At 46.6% G+C, this 19453-nt stretch overlaps 1 long non-coding RNA gene across 1 annotated transcript; it reads right to left on the bottom strand.

Moving 5' to 3' along the window:
- Positions 1 to 534: 534 nt before the first annotated feature.
- On the bottom strand, positions 535 to 4110 carry LOC113598897 (uncharacterized). The gene is made up of 3 exons (XR_003419654.2): positions 2674 to 4110; positions 1360 to 1606; positions 535 to 784 (listed from the first exon to the last, which is right to left on the bottom strand). It is a non-coding gene; the product is annotated as an uncharacterized LOC113598897 (long non-coding RNA).
- Between the last annotated feature and the right edge of the window lie 15343 nt (positions 4111 to 19453).

Here is a 19453-nt window from a genome sequence, read left to right as displayed (position 1 = left end):
AGCCCAATGTGGGGCTTGAACTCATGAACCATGAGATCATGACCTGAGCTGAAGTCGGATTCTCAACCAACTAAGCCACCCAGGTGCCCCTCTTGTGTTGAGAACTTTTAAGATCCACTCTCTTAGCAACTTTCAAACATATAAAAATACAGTATTATTAATTATAGTCACCATGCTGTCCATTATATTCCCAGGTCCATGTTTCTTTTGGTTGATGTTAGCATTGTATATCTTTTCCCACTCTTATACTGTTTGACATCTGTGTCTTTATATTTAGAGTGTGTTTCCTTTGCCCAAGGTCACACAGCTTGTGTCACACAGTGGTGGAGCCAGAATTATGAACCCAGGCAAGCTGTCTCTCTAGTCCGTGCTCTTGACTTCAATGATATATGATCTCCTAAATGTTGTTCTGAACCCATCTACTTTTCTTCACCTCCAACCCCCAACCCCATTCAAGACCACCTCTCTCCCAGAAACCTATGTCAAGGCAGAATGGAAAACTTTCCCCCTACCCTTTTAGATTCATAACTAGGGTCTGTGGATTAAACTGACAGATTATCAAGAAAAAAGATTTTTATTAAGTACTAGGCAATTAGAATGTGGGAGCTTATATACCAACTTAATAGGAGAAGCAGAGGAGGAGAAGGTACTTACTTACAAGGAAAACAAATGACTTTTAGGAAAGATGAACAGGCCTACAGAATAGATGAGAAGAATTACTGATGGTTTTGTGACAATATCAGGGTTTATCAGGTGATAAAAGCCAATCTTTCCCTGGTTGCTCCTAGGAAGGGGATTAGGACAACTGGGTTATTTTGGGAGGCCTGCTTTTAGACAGAATAGAGAGTTCATGAAAGAGACTATTTTCAGCTCAAAATAATTTTCATGCCACGGTGGCGTATTCTGGACTCTTTCATCTATGGCAGCCCCTGGCTCATCTCCCTGCTTCCTCTCTCACTCTCTCCAATCCCTTCTCCTTGCCTACTATAGTAATCATTTCAAAATGTATCTATGACTATCTTGATCCCATGGTAGCCCCCACTCTTCTGCCTGTTTTGGATGCTCCCCATAGCTCCTAGGGTGAAAACCCAAATCCCTGACAAGGTGTGCAGGGTCCTGCTGCTCTGCCCTGCTCCCTTCTGGCTCCTGGCCCCCTCTCTCACTGAGCTAGACCCGGGTCCTCCTGAGGGCTCCTTCAACAGAGGCATTTTCATTTGCTGATCCACTTGGCCACCTTTGCGAGGCAACTCCTCCTTTTTCCCTGGGTCACACTCCTAACTTCATTTTCCCAGGAAGGCCCACTGTCCTTGGACAAAGTAATTTCCTCCATTGTGAGCTTTCTGAGCCCCATGACCTTACCTTTCCAGCATTGGGTGAGGTGGATGTGGGCCCTCCTCTGGCAGAACAAGGACCAAGTAGTTATCAGTGCACATGTGTCTGTGTCACTAGTGACTCAAGCATGTCTGGCACATGGTGGACACTCAGAACACTTGTTGTGAATGGATAAGGAGATGAGGCATCCAAGGAAAGAAGGGCCAGATGAGGGATGAGGTGAGGCTTAGGGCAGGACTTCCACACTCTCACTGTGTGGAGATACTCTTAGCATCTGGAGAAGAGAAAGGATCCCTGCTTAGAGCCATCTTTTGAAATGTTTAAAATAATAATATATTGTATTACAGAAGGAGTACTAATATTGAAACACAAATATCAATGTATAAAAATACAGACACATTTGTGATTAAAAAGAGATAAATAAAAGTTCTATGTGGCCTTGCTTTGAAAAAAAAATTTTTTTAATGTTTATTTTTGAGAGAGAGAAAGAGACAGAGCACAAGCAGGGAAGGGGCAAGAAAGAGGGAGATACAGAATCCAAGCAGGCTCTAGGCTCTGAGCTGTCAGCACAGAGCCTGACATGGGGCCCAAACTCACGAACCGTGAGATCACGACCTGAGCCGAAGTTGGACACTCAACTGACTGAGCCACTCAGGCGCCCCGGCCTTGCTTTTTTATCCAACCTGACAACCTCTGCCTTTTAATTAAAGCATTTAGAATTTTTTTCACCTCAGAAAAATGCATGAAATTTTTTTTGTTTGATTTGGTTTGGTTTTAATTGTGGTAAAATACACATAACAGAATTTAACATCTCAACCATTTTAAGTATACAGTTCAGTAGTGTTAACAGTGTCAAACTGTTATGCAAACAGTCTCCAGGATTTTTTCATTTTGCAAAACTGAAACTCTATTCCCATAACCAATAAGTCCTCATTTTCCCCTCCCCCAGCCCCTGGAAAGCGCCATTCTGCTTCCCGTTTCTAGGAGTTTGCTACTCTAGTAACCTTACATAAGTGAAATTTGACAGTATAAACCATTTATTTTTAATATGCTTATTGACACAGTTAATAATAATATTATTATTACACAGTGTATACACAATATTATTATTATATACACAATGTATAATAATACCACTTTGCATATAGTATAAAGACTTTATAATGTTCATTTATGCCTTCCTGGCCTTTATGCTTTTGTTGCCATACTTTTTCACTTACACATGTGTAATAAACCACATTTTTTTTTGGTTTAAGCAGTCAGTTATCTTTGAAAGAGATATACACAGTTGAAACATATATATATGTTTTGAATGTATAAAACATTTCCCCATGTGGTTACCTTTTCCAGTGCTCTTCATTCCTTAGGGGAGACCTATGTTTCTATCTGGTATCATCTTCCTCCTGCCTGAAGGACTTCCTTTAACATTTCTTTTTCCTTTTTTTATTTTTAGGTTTATTTATTTATCCTGAGAGAGAGAGACAGAGACAGAGACAGAGAGAGAGAGAGAGAGAGAGAGAGAGCATGAGTGGGGGAGGGCAGAGAGTGAGAGAGAATCCCAAGTAGGCTCCACACTGCCAGAGCGGAGCCCAAACCCAAGAACGATGGGATCATGACCTGAGCCGAAAGACAGAGTTTGACGCTCAACCAACTGAGCCACCCAGGTGCCCCTCCTTTAATATGTCTTATAGTGTAGTGCTGCTGGTGATGAATTCTGTCAGATTTTGTATGTCCAAAAAGATCTGTATGGTACATGTCTTCATTTCTGAAGATACTTTTGCTGGGTATAGGATTTTGACTGACAGGTTTATTTTTTTCTTTTTGGTACTTAAACTATTTTGCTCCCTTGCCTTCTCACTTGTACTGTTTCCAATGAGAAATCTGCAGCTATCCTTATATTTTCTCTTCTGTATGTAATGTGTCTTTTTTCTCTAGCTGTTTCTAAAATGTTCTCTTCACCACAAGTATTGAGCAATTGGATCATATGCATATTAGTGTAGTTCTCTTCAGGTTCCTTGTACCTGGGGCTCATTGAAATTCTTGGATGTGTAAGTGTAAAGTTTCATCAAATTGAGAAAAATTTGGGCCATTATTTCTTCAAATAATTTTTCTGTACTCCCGCCTTTTCTTCAGAGTCTCCAATTATGTATATATTAGGCTGTGTGAAGTTGTCCCATGTGTATTGATGGTTTTTTCTTTTTCTTTTTTCTTTGAGAGTGAGAGAGGGAGGGAGCATATGCATGAGTAGGGAACGGGTAGGAGGGGGAAAGAGAGAGAGAGAGAGAGAAAAGCAGGCTCTACACTCAGTGCAGAGCCTTAATTGGGGCTGGATCCCACAATCCTGGAATCATGACCTGAACTGAAATCAAGAGTTAGACAGTCATCCAAATGAACCACCCACGTGCCCTGCTTTTTTCATTTTTAAAACTTTTTTCCCCAGTATAATTTTCAATAGCTTCACTGTTATGTCTTCCTATTCACTAAAAGGTTCTTTTGCAAAGTGTGATCTGCTATTAATCTTAGGGAGTACAATTTTCATCTCACTTATTATAGTTTTTATCTCCAAAGGTTTGGTTTGCATCTTTTTAAAGTCATACATGTTTTTGAACATATGGAATACAGTTATAATAGCTGGTTTCACATCCTGGGCTGCTAATTATAACATCTGTGTCTGTTCAGGTCAATTTTGATTGATTGATTTTTTAAAAATATTTATTTATTTGGGGGGAGACAGAGAGAGAGAGCGCTGTGCAAGTGGGGGAGGAGCAGAGAGAGAAAGGGAGACAGAGGATCAGAAGCGGGCTCCTTGCTGACAGCAGAGAGCCCAACACAGGGCTCAAACACAAAAACTGTGAGATCATGACCTGAGCCAAAGTCAGACGCTTAACAGACTGAGCAATCCAAGTGCCCCTTGATTGATTTTTCTCATTATGAGTCATATTTTGCATGCCTGATAATCTTTGTTTACATTCCAGACATTGTTAGTTTTACCTTGTTGGTGCTGGATATTTTGGTATTTCTATAAATACTCTTGCACTTTGTTATGGGAGTCAGTTAGGTTACTTGGAAATAGTTTGATCCTTTTAGTCTTACTTTTAAGAGCTGCTAGGTAGGGGGTGCTTGGGTGATTCATTCAGTAAAGCATGTGACCCTTGATCTCAGAGTCATGAGTTCAAGCCCCATGTTGGGCATGGAGCTTACCTAAAACAAAAAGATAAATAAGACAGTATCTTTAAAAAAAAGAGAGAGAGAGGGAAAAAAATTAGGTAGGACCAGAGCAGTATTTAGTGTAGGGCTAACTATTCCCTACTACTGACGTGATACCCATTGAGTATTCTACCCAATGCTCCATGATTGTTACAGTATTCCAGTCTGGCTAGGGGAATGGACTCTGTTCCCAGCTCTTTGTGAACACCTAGGATTTTTCTCTAATCCTTTCAAATGGTTCTTTCCCCAGCCTGGGGTAGTTTCCTCCCACTCATGGGCCTATCATGCTGAATACCTGAGGGAGACTCTCTCTAGATCTCCAGATCTCTGTATCTCCTCTTCAGTACTGTGTCCTGCAAATTCTGGCTACCTTGTTCTCCCCAGACTTTTGCTCTGTCCCCAAACAGATAATTCTCAACTCAGACAATTTGCTAAGCTCTGCCTGGATTCTCTCCCCATGCTGCAGCCACCTGGAAACCCTCATAAGACAGTAAGCTTGGGCAATTGTAGTCCTTACTTTGTTTTCCTATCTCTCAGCAACTGTCTTACTGCCTGAAATGGTTTGAAAACCACTTTTCCATATGTTTTGTCTGGTTGGTTGCTTGGTTGGTTGTTTCAGGAAGGAGAATAAATCTAGTTCCTGTTGCTCCATCTTGTTCTGGAAGCAAAACTCATTCTTTCTCTTCAAGTTCCTTCTTTCTTTGTTTTTCTTCAAGTTCTTTCTTATCCTTTGTTTCAACCAGAACAGTGCCAGGCACGTGATTGGTTCACTCACTGAATGCTTCTTGAATTAATTACTTTTTGTAAGTAGTGATATCCAAGGAAAAGTTTGTTTAGAAATTCAGTTGTTGGTAATTGTGTTAATTTTTTAAATGTTCAGGGGCTCCTGGGTGGCTCAGTCAGTTAAGTGTCTGATTTTGGCTCAGGTCATGATCTTGCAATTCACGAGCTCAAACCCCGCGTTGGGCTCTGTGCTAACAGCTGGGAGCCTGGGACCTGCTTTGGATTCTGTGTCTCCCTCACTCTTTGCCCCTCCTCCACTAGTGCTCTGTCTCTCTCTCTCAAAAATAAATAAAAACATTTTTAAAAATAATAAAAATAAATAAATAAAATGTTCAATAGCAAATTCTTGTAATTCATACTCAGACGAAGACCAAATTCATCTACGAAATTGCGTGAAGGCAGATTAAAAAGTTTTTGGAAACACATCGTATAGCAATGTTTTTGAAATGCTTGCTTCATGTGGACCTGCTTTTATTTCTTTATTTTAGATCGTTTTCTAACCTACAGAAAATGGCAAATATGAGATCAACACATTTATATCAGAATCCATGTTTATTGTCACTACCAGAGTCTCCCTGAATGCCTGGAACACAGTAAATACTCAATACATATTCAAAGAATAATTGAACTGAACAGAACACTTTTTGGGTAGAATACTTTTTACTTCGCCAAACTATTATTTTATTTGAATAGCATCCATCAAATATACCTATTCTCCCCTTTTATTTTATTTAATATAATTGAATTTAAAAAAATTTTTAATGTTTATTTATTCTTGAGAGAGAGAAAGAGAGAGAGAGAGAGAGAGAGAGAGCGGGGAGGGACATAGGGAGACACAGAATCCGAAGCCCGCTCTAGACTCCGAGCTGTCAGCACAGAGCCTGATGTGGGATTCAAATGCACAAACCGTGAAATCATGACCTGAGTTGAAGTCAGAACCTCAACCAACTGAGCCACCCAGGCACCCCTGTATCCTTCCCTTTTATAAGCTGAGAGCTCTATTTATAATAGATCTCTGCCTCTTCTGGTCTCTTCACAACAAACTCTGTTGCCCTTACTTTGTAGCATTGTTTTGTCAGACGAAGTTAACACAAATCAATATTTATTTCTCTATAAGAAAAGCCAACATTTTGATTTGGAAATCTTAATTGAAGACGTTTGGCTTGTAGTCTTGAAAGCATCAGACTTGCATAATACTTTGACTTCTAACTTAATTCTTGTGGATTCTTGGGGCTCTAGCCCCTTCCCTGGAGCTCTGCTCCCATCTGTCATGCTTTTCTATGGTCCAGCCATTTCTTGCACATCTTTTAAGTCCAGCTTAAGCCTTTGTTCCTCTGTGAAGCCTTCTCCTTGCCACAGCAATCTCACCTTCTGCCTACTCCTTAGAACTTTATTCTTTTCCATTCACTTGGTACCTCATCAAGCACACTCCTTGTTTTAAAAAATTTTTTTTAATGTTTATTTTTATTTTTGAGACAGGGAGACAGAGCATGAGTGGGGGCGGGGCAGAGAGAGAGGGGGACACAGAATCTGAAACAGGCTCCAGGCTCCAAGCTGTCAGCACAGAGCCCGATGCAGGGCTCAAACCCACGAACTGTGAGATCATGACCTGAGCCGAAGTCGGATGCCTAACCAACTGAGCCACCCAGGCACCCCTAGCACACTCCTTGTTATACCTTTCATGTTTATGTGGGAACATCTGTTTCAACCCACTTGTAACCACCTTGAGAACAGAGACCCCCATGTGCCTAGCACAGGAATAAGAATAGCAATAACCAACATTTATTGAGTACTTACTATGTGCCAGTTGTTGTTCTAAGAGCTCTTTATGCATGACTTCAGTGAATCCTCACCTCACTCTAGGCACTCCTGGGTGGCTCAGTCGGTTGAGTGTCCAACTCTTGGTTTCGGCTCCAGTCATGATCTCACAATATCCTGAGTTCGAGCCCCGCATCAGGCTCTGCACTGGCAGCACAGGGCCTGCTTGGAATCCTCTCTCTCTCCCTCACTGTCTACCTCTCCCCTGCTCATGCTGTCTCTGTCTCTCAAAATAAATAAATAAACTTAAAAAAAAATCCTCACCTCATTCTAAAGGAGTGGTGCTATCACTATCCCATTTTCCAGGTAAAGAAGCTGAGGCTAGGAGAGTTAGGTCACTTGCCCAGGGTGGCCAGCAGAGCGAGGATTCAAATCAAGCATTCTGGCTTCAGAGCCTGAGCCCTCAACCCTGTGCTGTGGCCCCAGGGATTCAGCAGTGACTCAGTACATGTCCGTTGAATGAATGCAGACCTCCAGGTCTGGCCCATGCAGGACAGAAACATCCAGCAGAGGCTCTGTTCTGTTACTCTCACAGCCTTGCTGCTTACCATCACTGTATCGTTGCTGTTGTTTTAGGAGCAAGATCCTGTGTGGTCCAGGAGGAAAAAGATGCCTACACCCCTCTCCTGCCTTCCTCCCTTGCAGATTGAGCAAAGAGCAAGTTGGGACAATTCTTCCTGCCACCCTGTAGCACTCAGAGCAGCCAGCAAACCTGAACAAGGAGAAGCAGAAAGGGAGTTGGGGGCCTTGGGGGGTTAGCGCCATCCTCAGGATCACTGGTTCCTGGGGCCTGTGCCTCCAAAGGCTCAGTCAACCGGATGTGCCTTTAGCTTGTCGGAATTTGGCCGGATTTACGGAGATAAGATCACTCTGACCCTTAATTCCCCAATGTAATTTATGGGCTTGCCTCTTGTGTGCCGCAACACGTCTGGCTCTATGAAATCTTGTAATTATTTATGTAAACACAGCATCCTGCCTTTGTGGATTATAATTGGACTTGAACAGCAAGAAGTAAGGACTTACATAGTTGGGACTGTGCTGAAACGCTTCTTTTGAAAACTCTCACCTGAGTCTTTGAAATCTTCCCTGTGGCTTATGGATAGCTTTAACCAGACCAAACACTTTTTTTTTTTTTTTTGCTTCTTCTTCCTCCTTCAGCAGGCCTGGGCACATTTATTCCCAAACACCACCAGGTTTTGTAGGTTGTCTCAGCAAACGGGGTAAAGATACCCCAACCATCTCGGCTGGACCCAAACTGCGAGGACATGAGCCCTGGGGTGGAGGCCTCCACAGGTCTCCTCATTGTCTGTTGGAACATGAATTTTATACCCTCACTAAGAATAAACAGGATTAGGAATTTAATGCTGTTTGGAAAAGAGGAGAGGTGACTGGTGAAAGAGAAAGGTCTTTGCTTTTTATTCATGCTGCGAGTTCCCCAGGAACCTTTGCTGTACACACACACACACACACACACACACACACACAACACACGAGAGCCAGGAGGATTAGGGGAAAGAAAATGAGCTGATTGAACCAGATGGTTCGGGAAGCACTCCCAGGAGGCCACTGGGGTGGATGAATCTGCATCTTTAAATAACATTAATTTCTGAAAGGCCCAAATTGTTTCCTAAATTACTGCACTGAACTCTTAGCTTTCATCTATTTTATGGCACCTCTCCTGGTTGAAGGCAGGAGCCAGCTTTGGGGAAATTTCTCATCCTCAATGCAGCTGGTAAGGAATCGGTTTCCTGAAGGAAAAAGAAATTTTTAAGAATCAAGGTGCCTTGGAAAACGGATTTCGGCAGAGACAACCACCTCCGAGTGATGTGAACAAACCATCCGGTTCTAATGCCAGCTGGGGCACTCATTTCCTCAGTAGCCAGGGGCAAACCAATTAACCTCAGTATCCCCATCTGTAAAATGGGGTTAATAATGCTTACCTGCTGCAGGAGTGCTGTGAGGTTTTAATTGGGTAATGGCTGTGGAGCCCTTTGATGTAGTAAATTTTATTAACTTCCAAGGGATTCCCTGAGGCCAGAAAAAGCAGTTAAAACCCAAGAAAGAAGAAAGGCATTGAAAGCAAAGCTCTTGGTTAAGCCTTCACCTCCAGCTCTAATTTCAGAAGTGCAGAGCCCGGTGCCCGAATGCGCAGGGAAAGCGATGATGTCTGGGACTGGGGCTGTTTGAATGGCATTTGGGAAGGTAGATCCTGCAAACTGTCTCAGAAGGAGCTCAGCTTTCAGATCGTGGCGGGTAAAGGTAAACAAATAGCCTTGCTTGATCAAACCGAGATCATTCTTTGTCCCTTCTAAGGTTCTTTTCCAAGAACAAGTCTCCAGTAAGGGAATTATTTTGGTGTTAATCCAAGGTCCTTGGAACTGAATTTAGAAACCCCCAGCTCTGGCTTCCTGCTTCCCAACAATTAAATAAAGAGAGAACTCAAGGTCTGGCCTCTAGCCAAGGGTTCCTGACCAGAGAAGGGGTGGGGAACAGCATCTGCTAAGGGTCAGAGAACTGGGGCTTTTGCGAGTTCCATCACTCACAGCGAGGTGCACTGGCTTAGGTGGCTAGGCCAGCTCTGTGCCTCAGTCTCCCACTTTGTGAAAATGATTTTAATCAGACATCTTTGCCTCAAGGGCCCAAATAATTAAGATTTGGAATGTGAAGTGCGCTAAATCATAAGGCATGCTCAAAGTGTTAACTGTTATAATTCAGGACAAACTTGTGCTTTCCCTCAGTAACTTTTAAAAATCTTAGTTATCAGATGATTGTACTCCAAGTCAACTCTTTCAGCACGAGAAACGCCTTCTTCCTCTGTCTATTGATCTCCTCCAACACATATTCATTGCCCACTAATCAGTCAACACAATTGGGCATCGGCTACAGGGACACACACAGCTCAGGAGGGTGACCAACTCATGAGGTCTGCCTGGGGATGACTGGTCATCCTACTGGGTCCTCGGGCTGGTGACAGTGTTGTTACCAGTTCCTGACAAGCAGCTATTGACCCAGCCTTAGCCTGTCAGGGGAAAAGAGGCACCATAGTGTGGCAGAGGAGCACTGAACAGGAAGTCTTATGACCCAGCTCTCATTCCTGGCCGTACCACTATCTATTGACCTGGGATCAGACCTGTGGCCTCAGCTTTCTCACCAGTAAAGGGAGGAGGTGTGATGTGACTCCTTTTCACCTCTGCCTCTAGGGAAAAAGGCCACAAGAACTTGCCCAGAAACTTGCCCAGCCCCCTGAGGGGGGGAAGGGGGGGAATGCTGTGTGGTTTGCAACAAAAGAGGCCAGTGGTAGGAACATGCTGGGGACCCAAGTCTCTGCTTGTGGGGTTCAGCCCCTAGTGCTCACTGAGTCCTTTACTACCCTTTCTCTGTGAGAAAAACTCATGGCTGCAGATGTGGCCATTCTAAATAGCTGATATATACATAATGATATACATAGTTCTTGAGGCCACCGTCCTTCCTAAAACGAGCATATTTTACCCCTGAGATTCCAAACTTCTCTTTTCCAAGGCTGTGTTAGATTCAGGTTTGGCAAAATGGAGCACTGAGTCCAAAAATTAAAACAATTTCAAAGACCTGCACTGTTTCCCTCATCCCAATTTACCAAGCTACACTTTTTTTTTGGGGGGGGGGGTGTGGTTTTCTGTAATTGTGTTTTGTTGTACAATCTAAAGGTAAAGAAAACTATCTGCTGTTAAAGGAATTAAAACCACATTAATTATACGCATGCTTTGTCTTTGCTGCCCGGATTCTGCAGCCAAACCACTGCTTGCACTCCCCCTTTGTTTGAGCCAGGTAGACAGGGAAGATAATCAGGATTGGATTGTTTTGGGGGGTTGATTCTTTTAAAGTTGCACTTGATAGGAGCTTAAGTTAACAAAAGCAATCTTCTTGTGACAGATCAGAACCTGGTCTTTATAGCATTAAAAAAAAAAACTACGTTGGGAAGAAATGGGAAACAATGATGGAATCAAAGCCGCCCTTCGCAGCCTCCCCACCCCCTTCTGCCCCATCTGAAAACAGCCCTATTTCAATTTCACCGCTGAGCTCAGCCTGCCTGCTCCAGACGTCCAGACCTCGCACTCTATAAATCGTCTCTGCCCTTGCCCCAGAGTTGCTGACTATATGTATTTTGGGGCTCGGCATTAATTCCCTCATCCTTGGCTGGTGACATTAAGATTTGTAACTGATAGAATGTGTTTTTAATGCATTTCCTGCAGGTTACTATTAAAGAAATCTAATTCTTCTGAACTTGCAAAAGGTTCTGCTTCCATTTAAAAAAAAAAAAAAAAGGCGGGGGGGAGTGGGTATTACGGGAAGAATTTCCCTGCAGCCTCCAGATGGGCTGGGCGGCCAGAGGGGTCTGGGGGCTCCGAATCTCAGCTTGGCTCTGCCACTCACTGTTCCTCCTCCCGCCAGCCTGTTCTCTCTGCGCCTTAGTTTTCCTAGGTACGAAATGAGGATAAATATTTGTCTACGAGATGAAGGTGTTGTAAGGATTAATTGGTTGGTGCTTCGGGAAGTGTTTGAAGATGAAAGAGGTTCTCTGCAGATGCTAAGTAAACTCATAACGTGTCTGGTTTTAATGAGCCAGGTGAAGCCAGTGGGGGTGGCTGGAGATTAACTGTGCCTAGTCCAGAGCCTGCCTGCCTGGGCTACACGCGAACTGGGCGGAGCTCCCCACTGGCTCCCTGGCTCTGGGCACATTGGTCTCTATAAATATGTGCAAAGGAACTGAACTGGGATTTAACCCAGACTCTCATGTCACAGAGAGCAGGGCCTCAGACTTCCCAAAGCATGCTTACTATCATTCTAGCACATGGCCTGGGCAAGCTACTTGACCTTTCCAAATCTCAGTTTTTTGTTTGTCAACAGGGATAGTCAGAGTCACCATCTCCTAGGGTTACGATGAGGGTTTATCATAAAAATGGCCAACAGCAGTTGAGAACTTGCTACATGTCAGGCTCTTGGAGTTTGATACTTGTGAACCCACGCTGCTCTCGCACCAATCCAATTAAGGAGGAACTATTGTTATCACCTCCATTCTACAAGTGACAGAACTGAGGCACAGAGGGGTAACCCAGTACTTACACAAGGCTCAAGTTCTTTTCTTTTTACCCTTCTACCTCCCTCCTCAGGGCCCCAGTTCTTGAGTGCAAGCTGCGCCACAGCTCATGAAGTGCAATAGCGTGTGTTACACTTAGCAGAGTGATGGACACATCCTAAGTGTGTAACTAACAGGTTGTTTCAGGAGTTCTCAGACTTTGCCTGATTTTCCCAGCCCGCAGAGAAGATGCCCCGGGTCAGGGGTGGGCGGTGCATGATACGGGACAGGCTCTGGAAATGTAGGAGCCAGGAGGGACGGGACCAGAGCAGGCAACTGACAGGGGCTCAGACCTACGGGAGGATGCCAGGTGTGTGCACACGCAGCCAACCTGCAGGTTTCAGGAAAGTGTAAGTCTGGGCCTGCTCAGGGTGATCGCATTCAGGACCCATGATACGTTGTCAAAAGTATTCATGCCAAATCCTGGTATCTCAAAGGCTATCAGAGCTTTTTTATGAGGTTTGAATGCTCATCTGGGAACTTCCGGAATTGTGCCACAGTTTAAGAGGGAGGGATCTTGGAAGGTGTGGGCTGCATGGCTGCTATTTCGAGGAATCAACAAACCAAGGGATCAGAATGAGGCAAACTAAGACTCTGTCCCAAGCAGTCCTTTGACCCCACGGAAGGAGCCAGAGGGGAACCCGAAGCCCACGGAAGAATGATCCCACACCCCCATCGTGTGAGATCACAGCCCAGGCCCTGCCATACAGGTAAAGGAACCAGCTAACACATAGGTTGGGGAAGCCTCTGGTTAAAACCAGAGTATCTTCAGCAGCTGCTGCTGGTGATGGAACGGTGGAAATGGAATTTTGCTTCAATATTATGTTATTTTGAAAAATCTAATGTGAAAGTCCCTATTTAAAAAAGAGTTGACTCTACGTTGAAATTGACTGGTGTTCCCACCCCACATGTTGACTAAAGCCTTGGAAAACAAACTCCCTGGTAGATCCTGATTCAAATCACTTGGGAGCGAATGCTTCAAGGTACAATCCCTGAGCTGTGAGCAGAAGGGTCTGGGCAAGAAAAACCCTCTCTGTCTGTGTTTATGAAAAGGCAAACAGATCCCAAAGGGAGGCCCAAATCCTAGCTGGCTTTGAGCACAGGCCCTCCAGGGAAAAACACATGGATTTGAAGGTGTGAGCACAGCTTCTCTGGGACCCCAGTTGGCCCCACGTTAGAGGCCTTCTCAGAAACACAGGGAGGGGCAACCTGGAACCTTCTCTGTGAGCACCCGCCTAATGCTGTGCGGCTCACTGCTTCCTCTGCACAGCCATATGAAGCATGTGCATATTCACACCACACAGTCCCTTCTTCCAATGCAGGCACAGGTTAAGTGGAGTGACCTATGCCCCAGTGTGCCCCAAAGAGTCTCAGTTTGTGCTATGTCCCAGCACAATTAGTGATCGCTTTCCTTTCCATTCTCAAAAGTGCTCCCATTTGGATGATAAATTATATGGACAACCTAGGTTAAGCGAATTGCTCAAATTGGCACAGCCAGTGAGTGGCAGAGCTGGGACTCGAACCCAGGTTTTCCTTCGTTCAAAAAGCAGACTCTGGGGGAGCTCCCCCTCATTCACAAATAACAAACCTTCAGGGGTGTTAATTGCAAAACACAGGACAGCCCTTTCAGAGCTGCAAGCCTGCTCCCCTCCTCTGACCTAGGGCCTCTAGGAGCCTGTCTCGTGTGCCTCTGTGGGGGGAAGAAGCACACCAGTGGCGTCAGGCTCAGCAGACAAAACACACGCCCTCACCAACAACCCACTTTGGTGTGTTTGTTTTGTCTGCTGAGTGTGTTTCTACCAGCTTCTCCACAATAAAAATGCAAGAGCTGGCTTCCCTATTTGGACCACCAGCCCAGATTCCGGGCCCTAGCCCCCAAGCCAGGACTTCCTGCCCTCGGAAGGCTGCCCCCCGGGGTCCACCCTCAGTCTTCTTTCCACTGCTTCTGTTTCTCCAACACTTGCCTCTGAGATACTTAGTGTTTGCCTGTTGTCCCAAGTTCCTGTGAAACAGCTGTTTATGCTTCAAGACCATAGAAACAATCCAATCCAAGATCATTTTTTACCAGTGAAGAAACTGAGGTCCCGAGAAGTCAAGGGAATAGGCTCAAGGACATAGAGCTGAAAGCTGAAGCCAAAAGACCAGGTGTCCTGACCCTGAGGCCAGTGTTCTCTCAAGCCAGGTAGGTCCTCAGGTTGGCCCTCCGTTGCCCAGTATAAGATACCTCTAGTAACACCAGGAGAAGTCGTTCATATGATGAGGCTGGTTGGATGCCCGAGTCCAAGATGTACCTGCCTGACCTGGTCCCTCAGACCTTGAATCTGCCAAAATCTCAGGGTCAGCAACAGCGTCCTTCACTCATTCGCCGATGAATCTGCCTGCCTGCCTGCCCACCTCCCTGCCGGGTGGTTCTAACAAAACCACACCCAAGGTCAAAGAAATCACACCTCTGAAGGGGGCCTGTGGTCTTCAGACAGCTGGTTACTAGAAATGTCTTCCTTGCACTGAGTGGAAGATGGTTTCCTTCCACCCGTTAGTCTTAGTTTCTCCCAAAGATTCAGTGTGGGGCAAATGTGACCCCACTTCTGCACATCCTAAAAGTTGAAGACTCACAATCACTGCTTTCTGTTATTCGTCACATAATGTTGTTTTGGTGCCAGAATAGGTGGAGAAACCCAAAACTGAAGCCCACCTCTGCCTTTTTACCTGCTGTGTGGCCTTGGACAAGTCACTTAACGTCTCTGAACTTCCATTTGCGTGCGGGAAATATGGGGAGATCATGACAGTGTTTTCTTCGTTGGATATTTTGAGGCGATGAGGAGGTAATCCATATAATTAACTAGCTAGGCCCAGGGTCTAGGCTAGGAAGCATTTATAAATGGTAACACTGATATTCTCACTTTTCTTCAACTTCGTTCTCTATTTCTCTAAATGCAGCACCAAAGCCTTAGTTTCTCTGGAAGCCACATCAGACAACTAACTCTTAACTAAAACCCATGTCCCTTGTTCACACACAGAGCTGCTGAGGAGGGGTCACCCGTGAGCTGCCTCTCACAAACTGCTTTGTTCTCTCCCTCCCAGAGGAGGCTGGCAACTCCTCAGATTGTATTTCATCCTATGAGAGGCTGTCTATCTTTGTGGCCCATCAGGACGATCCTTTGGGATCTGAGATTCACAGAGCAGGGGAGACATAACCACGTGAAAGCCACAAAAGCCCCACCACGTGAGGCTGCAGCCTGCCTCCATTTGCTTTCTCCCATTGCAGGGTCCATAAAAGCCCGCCCGCCCGGCTGCCCAGTGAGGTGACCCCTTTAGGCCTGCCCCGGCCGTGTTGACGTTCCGCCCACATTGTCTGCGGAGGAGCCCTTGTGCCCCTTTTGAAGTTCAGCCAAGTGAAGTGTAATCCTAAGTGAGCTGGAACACGTTTTGATAAAGCAGCCTCCGCAGCTAGGGACCTTCCTTCGGCAAAGCCATTAACATGGGAAGCTGAGCTGGGGCTGAGCTCTCCTGTCTGGGTCCCCCAGCCCTTCCGCTGGCCTTTGATCACAGGACATTAGGACTTTGTTGCTCAAAGCAGTAGCTCCAGCAGACCTCTTTGTTTTACAGATGAGGAAATTGAGACCCAGAGAGGGAAAGCCACTTGCCTGAGGTCACACAGCTAGTGAGGGGCGGGACCAGTGCCAGGAGGCCTCTTGTCCACACTGGTCAGGCCCTCCTCAGGCAGTACAAAATGGGGTGTGCTCAGCAAGAAAAAAAAGAGCGAGGACCCCGTGAATATGGAAGAATCGGAAGTCTCTCCCTGGAAAGCGCTGGCGGTCCCCGGTGCCTGTGCACAGGCCAGGCCTGCTGAGGAAGGAAGGAACAGCCGAGAGTCTGGTCAATACCTTTGCCTTCCCAAAGCACAGCTGTGATTGTGCTGCTACTCGCTCTCACGGAGCCAGCAGGGGCTTGGCAGGGCTGATGTGTCGCCGACCTGCCCAGGGCCTCACAGAGCGGGCCGGTGCTTCTGTGGAGCATTTTGCCCTGGACAAGGCTTTGAGAGGACTTGGATAAATAAAGAGGGCGATGCCAGGATCAATCTCAAGATGCCTGTAAGGATTACATATGTGCTTAGAATAGTGCCTGACAGGTACTCTGGGGCTGGCTGCTGTCACCACCAACACCGTTGCTGTTCCCAGGACATCTGTCATTCTCCTCCACCCTCAGGCCTGTTCCGTGGGCCAGGCCATGTCCCCACCTTCCCTGGTCTGGTGAGAATGGAAGGCTATTCTGGCAATGGCTTGACTTGTAGCTGGGCTCCTTGCCCAGATTTCCAAACCACTGGTCAGAGGGCCACAGAAACACCCCCTGGGAACTCTGGACCAATAGGTGTCTGCCCCCTCCCCCCACCGACAGTGTGGGGGGAGGTCCAGCTGCAGTGTCCGGAGGTCTCAGCCTGTCCTCTGGCTCTCGACATGCCCCTCTGAGCTTCCAGAGCACCCGAGGGAGGGAATCATCCTGTTCTAGATGGAACACCCTTCCTGGTCTCTGGAGGGCTGTGAAAGGTCTCCCCCAGCCCTGAATGCCAGCAGATTCCCCCAGAACAAGATATAAGGGTAATTCCCACCATCTGAGTGAGTAGGGGCAGGGAGACAGGGGTACCTGGTCTTCTTTATCAGCCTTGGAATCTTGGTGTGTGGCTTTCTGGAAGCAGACTGTTCTTCCTAGTGATGTCCTGCTCAGGCTGCTGTTAGAATAAGCTGGCATTCCTAGGGACTGATGGGATGGAGAGAGCCCATAGCCTGCTGGGGGGCGGGGGGGCTCAGGGGAGCCATTCTATAGACGATCCACAAACACAGAGGGTCCACACTTCACCATTACGTACGTTCTATATTTGACTTCTTCTGAGTGTCTTTGCTCTTTGAGGACCAAACCCAGGACATTTCCTCCCTGTGAAACTCCTCACAGTGACTAGCAACTGATCTTCACTGTGGTCACACAAAGGGATGAATGAATCTTGAGCTGGTTCTCTCACTTGGCAGCATCCCAGCATCCTTCCCTCCCTCCCCTGTCCTAGAGGAAGTAGGGGGGTTTAACATCACATTGATCAGCGAAGAGACATAGACAAAGAAGACAGAGTCCCGCCCCCCAAGAGCTCCCTCATGTAGACACTAGTCTCACACAGTGTGGGAGGTGCCCTCACAGAGTGGTATGGATGTGGAGGGAACAGAGAGAGGCTCCTGCTCGGAATGAAAAGGGTACAAGTCAGGGAAGGCTTCCCGAAGGAGGAGATGTCGGAGCAGTCCTCAGAAGGGCTCTGAGCCAGCAGATTTAGGGATGGGGGAGGGTGCTAAAGGCAGCCCAGCCCAAGGAGGCTGTCTGAACAAAGGTGCAGAGGCGGGAAGGCACCTGCAAGCCTGGGGGGACCACTGAGAGCCGAGCAGGGCTGAATGTGGGGCGTGAGGGAGGAAAGACGGTGTTGGGGTGGAGACAGGAGCAGGGCTCCATGTGACAGGTTTTCCCAAAGGCAGTGGCATCCTTATTGGAGCCTCCTGTCTGCATGGTCTCTCAGTGGAAGGCGCAGCACTGCGCAGCGGCGGCTTTCAAACCTAGGCTCCGTCCTTTGCTGGCTGGGAGATGCAGAGGAGTCACTCGACCTCGCTGAGCTTTGCCCTCCTCTTCTGGAAGTACACAGATAATAGGCCGTCTCCCATAGGGTCACTCAAATGATTCAGTCAATGGAAGGGAAGCAGTATTCACAAACACCCCTAGCACAGTGCCTGGAACTTAAAGGGGCTCCTTAGAGGCAGGCTTGGTCATTCGCTCCTTGATTTACACATTCACGTTCTCCTCACTTCTTGTGTCATGCTCTGTCTGCTATCAGGAAAGGTGGTGATACACTTATTCTGGAAATTAGGATACAATTTGGCTGCAGTGACAAAAGCTAACATGACAGTGGCTCCAATAAACAGGAGGCTATTCTTTTTGTTTGTCTGTGTTGCTTTGTTTTGTTTTTTCCTTTCATGCAGCACCTTAAGTATTAGCGACAGGGTGGATACGGTGGCTCCACATCGCTGGGCACCCAGGCTCCTCCGTCGTTACTCTGCCTCCTTGACCCACAGCTTCCTGCCCCCAGCTCCTGACACTGTGTTCAACATTCCCAGCAGCGGGAAGGGGGAAGACGAAGGAGAGAGCCTCCCTGTAGGGAAAGCGGCTGTTGCTCACGTTGACCCTTCTGAGTATTCCAATCATGTGCCACCGGCCAGACTTCATTATGTGGCCACACCTAGCTGCAAAGGAGGCTGGGAGGCGTGGTCTTTAACTCAGCAGTTCTGCACCTGAGGAGATTTTGCTCCCATCCCAGGGGGCACCTGGCAATGTCCATGGAGACATTTGGGTCACACCTGGGTGGGTAGTGGTGGGTAGAGACCAGGGATGCTGCCAAATAAATGTCTTACAATGCACAGGACAGCCCCCAACAAGAAAGAATTGTCCAGACTAATACATTTAGTAGTGCCAAAGTCAAGGAACCCTGCTCGAATTGGGCAGCCAGGGCTTGGGGGTTCCGTTCCAAAATGAAGACGGAGAACGATGACACAGAGACAAGCAGCGATGTCACTGCACTTACAGGTGCTGAGGGTCACATGTTTGAGGAGGATTATATGATATCTTTTCCCAGGGTCTCTCTCCCCAGCAGGGGATCAAAGCTTTAAGTCAATGGGCTTCGAGGACTATCAAGAATTAGCCCACAAGACAGGGAGGATTTGTGGCCAGGCAGTCCCGAAATCTCAGCCCCTGGGTGGCCCACCCAGAACCGTGCCACCGGGGAGGCCAGAACCCACAAGCCTCCCAGTGAGATGGGGCCCCACAGGTGGGGGTGCACCGACTCACCCTGCAGCATTTCACCCTCCAGATGTAACTTGGACTTTGTGAAACCTATTTCTGATTGGTTCTGTTTCCCAAGGTGGTGAAAACTGGGCTGAGCAGAAAGGAGGGTGAGAGACAAGGGGCCTTCATTCCCAGGAAAGATAGCACAGTAAAACTTTTGGGCCATTCGCCCAATAGCACCAAATTACCTGCCTTGAATCCCAGCATGAGAAACTGGTCAAGAGAGAGGAGTGAATATTCGGGTATATTTTTCCCTATCTGATTGTACTTTCTCCCAATCAGTGGCTTATTGGCATCTACAATATTCCAGAAACTGTCCTTCGCACTTTATAG

This window comes from Acinonyx jubatus, chromosome B2, assembly GCF_027475565.1.
Source record: "Acinonyx jubatus isolate Ajub_Pintada_27869175 chromosome B2, VMU_Ajub_asm_v1.0, whole genome shotgun sequence".
NCBI lineage: Eukaryota > Metazoa > Chordata > Mammalia > Carnivora > Felidae > Acinonyx > Acinonyx jubatus.
This window is presented reverse-complemented; position numbering and strand designations above follow the sequence as displayed.